We start from the raw sequence: 9810 nt of genomic DNA, 5'->3' as shown, positions 1-9810 counted from the left end.
CTCTTAGGAACTATAGTCCATCCTCCCAAGGTTTTTTTCCCCTTTAAGCAAATCCTCCTCACAAAAGAAAGATATGTTTATTTGTATTTTCAGTTAAGTTGACTATTTATTCACATTTCCTGCTGATGAGTCATTTATGCAGTTTACTGAAAAAAATAAATTGGTCACTAAAGCACTGCAAAATTAGGGTTCAAAGACGCAAAACTGACGTAAGCATCAAATAGGTATGGGTTAAGAATTTAATCAGCAAATAGATCAGTCAGCACGCTAGGACAGTACTCACACAGAGACTGGGTTTTGTTTAATTCTTTTCCAAGGGATCAGCACAGCCAGCCTGTCTGGAGCACCTCTGTTGGTTTTGCTCATCAGATACTTGTAAACAGAGCAAACACAGATATTTGATCAAGAAACCAAACCCCACATGCCTGGAATCCAGTGTGAGAAAATATCTTGGGCTTACTCCCGTGATGCCTGTGTAAAAGTTGCACCGTTTGTCTGTAAATAAAAGGCCTGAGTTTAGCAGAAGATCATAGGAAAATGCAGCAAATGCACCATGTTTACAATGTGCAAAGGCAGAGAGAAGCATCAGTCCTCAGCATGAGATTGTTGGTTATGCCTGTCGGGGAGCAGATGGGAGATCACTATAGACCTTTAAAGTAGCTGGGTCAGCCAGACATGTTGGCTCATGCCTGTAATCCCAATACTTCAGGAGGCCAAGGTGAGAGGACTGCTTGATCCCAGGAGTTCAAGATTACAGTCAGCTGTGATTGCACCACTGCACTCCAGCCTGAGCAACAAAGCGAAATGCGGTCTTTTTTAAAATAAACAAATAAAATGTAAAAGTGGCTGGGCCTGTGCTCCATATACAGACTCATTTGCCCTCTTCTCAAGAACTCATCTGCTTTTAAAACTGGAGGATGATTGTTATTTTTATTTCTTCTTCTGGATACGTTTTTAACCAACATTAGAAAAATCAACCAGAGAGACAAATATCCATATACACACAGTAGCTTCACTAAAATATCTAGGATGGTCGAAACTGTCACCAAGGAGCCTTAGAAATGGATATTAATAACATGTACTTACCATGTGCTAGGCACCACATATATTACCTGTGTTAATTAATCCTCAGAACCATGGAAGAGTTACCATTATTATTCTCAACTCATGGATGAAGAAAATGACACATAGCTTTGCCAACATCTACAGCAAATAAAGGGTGGCCCATCTTGACTCCAAGTTCAAGGTCTTAGCCACTACTTTGCTGACTCCCACTGAAGATGAATCAAGCAAACCTGCACCATATCCAGCTGGTTGTATTATATCCAGTCCTTCTTATTCTGCAAAGAACCAATTCTCCAAATTAAAAGTCTCTTAATATCACCCTAAATCTACAATCCATAAAACACACGTTTGATTTGTCATATACATTTTCTTTAATGAACAAAGAGAAAATTTTGAAATTTTTTTCAATTGTTTGAAACAATGACCTCCACATGTTGCCTAACCTAACAGATGAAGTGAAACAATCATTTTATAGCTCCAGTTCTTTATCTGCTATTACAACCTCCAGCGTTTAACAAACTGTCACAATGTAAATCCCACAAGGTTCTCTAGAGCTCACACAGTTCTGTGTCCACCAAGCACTGAGCCATGTTTATTGTATATGTTCACGCTTGTATCAGGTGCTGCAGGTGTCTTGGCTCCCCTAAAGGGAACAGACATTCCGGCTCCATTCTTTTTCTCCTTTACAAAAACTATTTTCAACTACCCCCTCCATCCACCTGCCCCTACAACCTCATTCTTCTCAAATTTGCATGCTTCAACAAGTGCGATACTGTTGAACTGCAGTAAAAGTTTCACTGTTTCCCAAGGCAGGTGGTGCCTATAACTTCACCAAGGCCTGAGAAAAAAAGGATCGCTTTAAAAGTCAGGCACTGGGTTGTCTCCCTTTCCTTGTTGTCTGCTTGGGCATTCCCTGGTACCCCACTGTCTATAAAGGATGACTAGTGCTGAAAGACAGGAGAATGACCCACATTAGCCTTTATTTTCTAAAGCTAAGTTTAAAATACTTGCAATAGATAATCAAAAGAACTGGGAATTTAACTCTGAGCATAGCAATTTTCACCTGATTTTCTTTGCCTTCCAGAAAAGTGCCTGAAAACAGGAGGTATGCAATAAGTAATTGCTGAATAAATAAATGAATGATGCATGGGTAAATGAATGAAAATGATCTTCTCTCCATTCTATTCCTCTTTGGGTGGCTAACTTCCCTGTAAACTTCAAGTCTTAACTTAAAGATCACTTCATCCCAAAAGGCTTTTTGTAACTGCCCCAACACCACCAAATTAGATCAGTTCCTCCATTCTTTGCATTTTCTTTCATTATGCTAATCCCTGTAATAATTCATATAACGGTTATTTTAAGTACTTATTTATTGCCACTCTCCCTTCTAGAACATAAGCTCCCTGATGGAAAGGATGGGGTCTGCTGTGTTCCCTGCTCTACCCAGCATCCAGCAAGTGCCTACCATCAATTACGCACTTGGTAAATATTGTTGAATAAATGACAGAAGTTGCTATACAACAAAGATTTAATCTAGAAAGCTCCGTGGACTTGAATAGACCCAGTCCAGAGAGCAGCATGTGTCCTCATGGTGCATTAAATACACCAAAAAGTTTTAAAATCTCTTGCAGGGGCTCTTCTTCCTGACCTTTTTTTTTTTTTTTTTTTTTTTTTTTTTTTTGCTGGACTGCCTGACAGAGGTTTCTGTTTTCCTCATGCCCTGGATGTCCACACAGCTGCACACGGAGCACAGACTTATTCAGAGGCAGCTTCCTGTCACGTGAGGGACTCCAGATTTAGTTTTCTGCCACAGCCAACAGACTCAAAGGGCCCATGCCCACCTCTGCTGGTCCACAGGTTCAAACGCTGCTGCCTGCGCAGTTGAGCCCTGGCCCCTCAGTTGCCCTCTCCCACTGTGGGAAGGAGACAGTCGGGTTCTCCACATGCCTGCTACTACTGGGAATAGGGTGAAGAAGAAGGCTGCTGGCCTGGCTGTAAGAGGGCTCTCTGCGAGGGAATCTGGGACAGGAGCCCAGTGGGCTGGTGGGGAGCCTGACCGGTGGGGGGCACTTAAAGAGTTCATTCCTGGGTTGACATTAAAAGGAGCACCCCATAGTTCCAGTTCTATTTCCCTCACCATCCACTAATACCCAGCTTCCTCCATGCAGGGGATGGGCAAACTGTGTCACTGGTATTTAGGAACTAATCTAATCGCATCAAGCCAGAGAGCCCTAACTCTATACTCACTTTCTCATCTGGGTAAGCCCCTTAATACCCCTGAGCCTCAGTTTCCTCACTGTGAAATGGCAATAATGCCTACCTGTTTGTGCTATGATAGGAATCCAGGATTCATAAATAATAATAATAAACAACAATGTGTGAGCACTTACTATGTGCCAGACATTGTGTGATAAACTCGAGATGTGTTTAATCCTCACAACTTGCTTCTGAGGGAGCACCTCTTATTATTCCCATTTTTATAGATGAGGGAACTGAGGCTGCAGAGAAGTTGTGCACCTGCCCAAGGTCACCTGGCTGGAACATGGAGATGGAATCTGTATGACTTTCCATTACTGCAGAGGTTCTGAGCTTGGACTCTGAAGTCCAACGGTGTAGTTTACAATCCAGCTGCACAGCATACTGGGTGACCTTCGTCTGTTCACGCACTCATTTGCCAGCCTGGCCAAGCAGCTCTGTGAAAGGGATCGTCCAGGAGGCATTCTGCTCACCTTGATGGTTGCCCGGCCAAGGGACTGGGTTGTAATTTATGGGGAGCTCCATTCATTGGGAATACAGCCACATTCACAGTTCTTTCATTACGCACCTTCCCAAATTATAAAGGCAGTGTTCTAAGTTAGGCTTTTAATGCGGTTCACTGTTTCCCCATATCTCAGGTTGATCACCTTCCAGACATAAGTAAGTCCTCATGGTGGACTGAATATAAGTAGCTGAATATACATTTTAATTAATTATTTATTTATTTATTTTTGAGATAGAGTCTCGCTGGCTGCACTCCCAGGCTGGAATGCAGTGAGGCGATCTCAGCTCACTGCAACCTCTGCCTCCTGAGTTCAAGTGATTCTCCTGCCTCAGCCTCCCAAATAGCTGGGATTACAGGAACCCGCCACCACGCCCCTAATCTTTGTATTTTTAGTAGAGACAGGGTTTCACCACGTTGGCCAGGCTGATCTCGAGCTCCTGACCTCAGGTGATCCACCAACCTCAGCCTCCCAAAGTGCTGGGATTACAGGCATGAGCCACCGCACCCGGCTGAATATACTTTTTATAACTGCCCTGGTTATTCTGTTTTTCTAGAGAGGACCAAGAAGTAGGTGGGGCTTGCTGCTGCCTGCAGAACTGTCCACTTCTCACTGCCATGACAGGAGAATAGGAGGGTGATATGGTTTGGCTGTGTGCCCACCCAAATCTCATCTTGAATTGTAGCTCCAATTCTCACATGTTGTGGGAGGGACAAGGTGGGAGATAATTGAATCATGGCCGAGGGTCTTTCCCGGGCTGTTCTTACAATAGTGAATAAGTCTCAGGAGATCTGATGATTTTTTGATGGGGAGTTTCCCTGCACAAGCTTTCTCTCTTTCCTGCCGCTATGTAAGATGTGCCTTTTACCTTCTGCCATGATTGTGAGGCCTACCCACCCACATGGAACTGTGAGTCCAATAAAAACTTATTTTTCCTTATAAATTACCCAGTCGCAGGTGTGTCTTTATTAGCAACATGAGAACAGACTAATTCAGAGGGCTATGAAGTAAAATTGCCCATAAGAATCAGACCAGGCTGGGCACAGTGGCTCACGCCAGTAATCCCAACACTTTGGGAGGCCAAGGCGGGCAGATTACTTCAGGTCAGGAGTTTGAGACCAGCCTGGTCAACATGGGGAGACCCCATCTCCACTAAAAATACAAAAACTAGCAGGGCATGGTCGTGCACCCTGTAATCCCAGCTACTTGGGGGACTGAGGCAAGAAAATCGCTTGAACCCTGGAGGCAGAGGTTGCAGTGAGCCGAAATGGTGCCATTGCACTCCAGCCTGGGTGACAGGTGAGACCCAGTCTGAAATAATAATAATAATAATAATAATCAGACCAAATAGCTAATGCTTGCCTGGGTATCTTCTTGGTAAATTGTCTGAAGTCCAATTTCACCTGGAATTACCAGTTTATAAAAATTTGCTTTCAGAAAGAAGATAGTAACTTTGTGGGACAGATGTATAAATTAGCTTGTATGAGTGATTATTTCACAATGTATACAAATATCAAGTAATATACCTAAAATACATGTATTTTTTATTAGTCCATTTTATCTCAATGAAGCTGAAAAATAAAAAGAAAAAATTGGCTCACACCTGTAATCCCAACACTTTGGGAGGCCAAGGTGGGTGGATCCTGAGGTCAGGAGTTCAAGACCAGCCTGGCCAAGATGGTGAAACCCCACCTCTACTAAAAATATAAAACTTAGCCAGGCATGGTTGCAGGTGCCTGTAGTCCCAGATACTCAAGAGGCTGAGGCAGGAGAATTGCTTGAACCCAGGAGGCAGAGGTTGCAGTGAGCTTAGATCACGCCACTGCACTCCAGCCTGGGTGACAGAGCGAGACTCGATCTCAAAAAAAAAAAATTTTTTTTTAATTAAAAAAGTTTGCTTTTAGTATTACCAGATATTTTGAAGCCATGGATATACTGCAGGAAACAGAGTCCCACGAGGTTGTCCCAAGCTATGCCAACCCTGCTCACCTGAAAACCAAACTGCCCTTTAACCTAAGACCAAGGCATTTCTCAAGCCAGAAGAGAGGCCCTGGTTGAATTTATAAAGGCAAATGAAAAGGAAAGCTTTGGACCAAATGATAATTTCAGGATGATTCTACTTTTAAATCAAATGCAAAAAACATGTTTTTCTTCAATATGTTTACAACAATACAGGAACTATATGGCTGGCACTGTGCTAGGTGCTTCACAAGTCACATTTAAGTTTTACAGGAAGCAACTGAATTAGAGAATATTCTTCTCATTTTCAGATAATGAAAGTAAAGCCCTGAGAGGTCCAGGAACTAGCTCACCATCATAGAGCCTCTGAGAGACAGACAGGACTCAGATCTAGCTCTGTCAGACTCCAAAGTCCCGTTTTCCTGTATGCCTTCCTGAAAACTGGATTGATGTTATCTCTTGAGCTGAGAAGTCCTTCATTCCTGCCAAGAAATGGCTTCAAAGATTATTTGAACAAGGAGAAGCCGACAATTTAATAACAGGAGAGCACTGTGCACATTTTTGGTTATGTCTATACAAGAAGGGATGGCTACTGGTGGAAAAGGGAACATTTCAGTCTAATAATTGGGTTTATTATCTGCATGACAACAAGTATAACTGGTTTGGCTGATGTTGTCGATGAGCCGTATGGGGGAGGAAGAGACCCAGTTTAGTAGTTGAAGCAGCTAGTTAAATTGACCAAACTTTTCTCTTTTCACATTGTCACTGTGGTACCATTTGCGCAGAGCAAAGAAGCTCAGCTTGGAGGTGTCACGCATTTGCATGAGCATTGCTGTGTGTCTAACTCATTTCCTAGAACCTTAGGTATGATTTAGAAAAATCAAGTTTGAGGTCTTTTCCCTTTTGGGAACTTTCAGAATGTTGAAGGCCATTTTTTTTAACTTTCATTTTAAGTTCAAGGGTACATGCGCAGGTTTGTTGCATAGGTAAACTTGTGGTATGGGGGTTTGTTGTACAGGTTATTTCATCACCTAGGTATTAAGCCTAGTGCGCATTAGTTATTTTTCCTGATCCTCTCCCTCCTGCCACCCTCCACTCTCCAATAGGCCCAAGCGTGTGTTGTTCCCCTCTATGTGTCCATGTGTTCTTATCAGTTAGCTCCCACTTACAAGCAAGAACATGCAGCGCTTAGTTTTCTGATCCTGTGTTAGTTTGCTAAGGATAGTGGCTTCCTGCTCAATCCATGTTCTTGCAAAGGACGTGATCACATTCTTTTTTGTGCTGGCATAGTATTTTATGGTGTATATGTACCACATTTTTTTCTCCAGTCTACCATTGATGGGCATTTAAGTTGATTCCATGTCTTTGCTATTGTGAATAATGTTACAGTGAACATACGCATGCATGCATCTTTATAATAGAATGATTTATATTCCTTTGGGTATTGTATTAGTCCGTTCTCATGCTGCTATAAAGAACTGCCCAAGACTGTGTAATTTATAAAGAAAAGAAGTTTAATTGACTCATGGTTCTGCAGGGCTGAGGGGGAGTGAAGGGGGAAGCCCCTTATAAAACCATCAGATTTCCTGAGAACTTACCAGCATCACGGGAATAGCATGGAGGAAACTGCCCCCATGATTCAACTACCTTGCACTGGATCCCTCCTACCACACATGGGGATTATGAGAACTGCAATTCAAGATGAGATTTGGGTGGGGACACAGCCAAACCATATCAGCTATATATCTAGTAACGGGATTGCTGGGTCAAATGGTATTTCTGTCTTTAGTTTATGAGGAATTGCCACACTGTCTTCCTCAATGGGTGAACTAATTTACGTTCCCACCACAGCATATAAGCATTAAAGGCCATTTTTATGCAGCTTATGCCCATGGTAGCATTTCAGATGCCATAGGAATTGAAAATGTTTTTATGTTTAGCCTGAGTGATACATGAATGTATATTCAGGAAAAATGCCAGTGATATAGCAACATATACAAGTTAATATCCCTTTTACCCATCCCATTCCCCACTCCCAACCTTATTCCCCTCCCTAGAAATAGCTGCTTTTATCAGCTTAGTGCACATCCCTCAGTGCTTTTTTTCCATATATTTAGATAGATAGATAGATAGATAGATGTATATGTATGTGTGTAGAATTTTTTTAAATCATAGTTGACATCAGACTATATCAATTATTTGCAGCATTCTTTTTTCCTTAACAATCCCTTTCTTTTCAGTATATAGAGCTCTATATTATCGTTTTAAACTGTTGCATGGCATTCCATAGTATACCATAACTTATTTAGCCATTCCCCTATAATTAGATATTTATATTATTTAGTTTTTTACTGTTACAAACAATGTTATAATCAACTTACTTGTACATTTATCCTTGTATATTCTTCTGACTGTATCTGAGGGAATATTCCTAGAAATAGAATTGCAGAGTCCAAGGATGTGTATTTTTATGTCTATTTTTAATTTTGACAGAAAAATCTGCCAACTTACCCCCCACCCCCAGGAGAAAAGGATAATTTCCTCTCTAAACTACAGTATATAAAAGAAAATGTGAAAATTTTGCAACACCATCTCCTCAAACCACTGCAGGAAAGTATTTCTCTCCATCTAAAATATTATTCTTAGTGTCAGAACTTCCTGATAGCTGATAAACTCTGGCGCCTGGCTCTCTGGAGGCATTTGGTGAGCTCCCTCCACCCCACCTTAACTGGAGGGGTATTGACACTCCCCTGCCAGGGAACTGCAGCTGGACTTAGGCTCCCACAGTTCTGGGTTCTTCATAACACTCATCTTTCCATATTATAACTTATCTATTCATATTTGACTCCTTTATTAGGGAATAAGCTCCTCAGGCAGATACCATGTTTACTCATCTCTATTCCCAACACATACCTCAGTGTACGACACCTGTTAGTGTTCTTTGTACCACGGTTCGAATGAATGGCAAGAGGGAGGGAGGGAAGAGGAGTAGGGAAAAAAGGTAGGCTTGTTTCCTGACAAAACTGTGAGGGTCCCAAATCCTGTGAGACTTGGTCAAACTTTGTGTGAAGTAGCTACAGATTCAAGATTACTAGTCCTGCCAGACTCTAGAAACCCAAGCATCTGGAACCAAAGAGGAACATATTTTGTTTCTAAGACATTACTCAACCACATACCTGATGTGGGTGACACTGCCCATCTCCAGTCTCTGAACTGCAAGACAAAATACAGGACTTTTGAGACAGAAATGACACATTTTGAATTTTCCAAAGGCACGTCAATTTTTTCTTTTTCTTCAACTGTCTTAGATACTAACAAAGCTGTGTTTGGAAAGATGAAAATGAAGGATGTTTCTGGTTTGTTTCCAGCCTTAAGTCTTTCCCAGGACCTGTCCTTTTAGAGCTCAAACGACTTCGTACCACCACACTGTCTTCTTTCCCACTTAATTTTCCAGACATCCTGCAGGCTGCCTGCCCACTCCATCCTGCCTTAACTTGCTTTTCTACTCAAAGGAACCCCCTGAAGGGACTCCTGTGCTCATTATTTAAACAGCTGGAAAATTGCTTTGCCTTTTCTCTGCCTACATGTGGCATTCAGGACTTGCAGGATATGCTTTATCATTGAGTCTTGCACTGACTCAGGCAATTTCCAGGAAATATTTAACATTTCCTGAATGCAGTCAAGTTCAAGGAACTGTCTAGAACCACTCAGGCTGAACTTGCACAGTCTATATCTAAAGCCACCAGCATTGGTGATCTCAGTATGAAGGAGATCTATACATAAATGCCAGCATCCACATACGAGATAAAGGAAGGGAAAAAGAAAGAAAGTGAACAGGGAGGGAAGGAGGAAAAACAATCTTAAAAGAAAGACACGAACACTGTAGTTGAAGACATGGCAAAAGATGCTATGTCTTATTTGAATCAACAAAGTGATAGATTCTTAGGGACTACCTTCTCTGTAGGCCCCTTTAACATGCTGGTTTAAATACACTACATACACACAGACTAGCTGCCTATATGCCTGG

General features: G+C 41.9%; 1 long non-coding RNA gene across 1 annotated transcript; it reads right to left on the bottom strand.

The window, feature by feature from the left end:
* Positions 1-328: 328 nt before the first annotated feature.
* LOC134758463 (uncharacterized) lies at positions 329-8979 on the bottom strand. The gene is made up of 3 exons (XR_010133677.1): positions 8960-8979; positions 8165-8214; positions 329-372 (listed from the first exon to the last, which is right to left on the bottom strand). It is a non-coding gene; the product is annotated as an uncharacterized lncRNA (long non-coding RNA).
* Between the last annotated feature and the right edge of the window lie 831 nt (positions 8980-9810).

Source organism: Gorilla gorilla, chromosome 4 (genome assembly GCF_029281585.2).
Source record: "Gorilla gorilla gorilla isolate KB3781 chromosome 4, NHGRI_mGorGor1-v2.1_pri, whole genome shotgun sequence".
NCBI classification, from domain to species: domain Eukaryota; kingdom Metazoa; phylum Chordata; class Mammalia; order Primates; family Hominidae; genus Gorilla; species Gorilla gorilla.
This window is presented reverse-complemented; position numbering and strand designations above follow the sequence as displayed.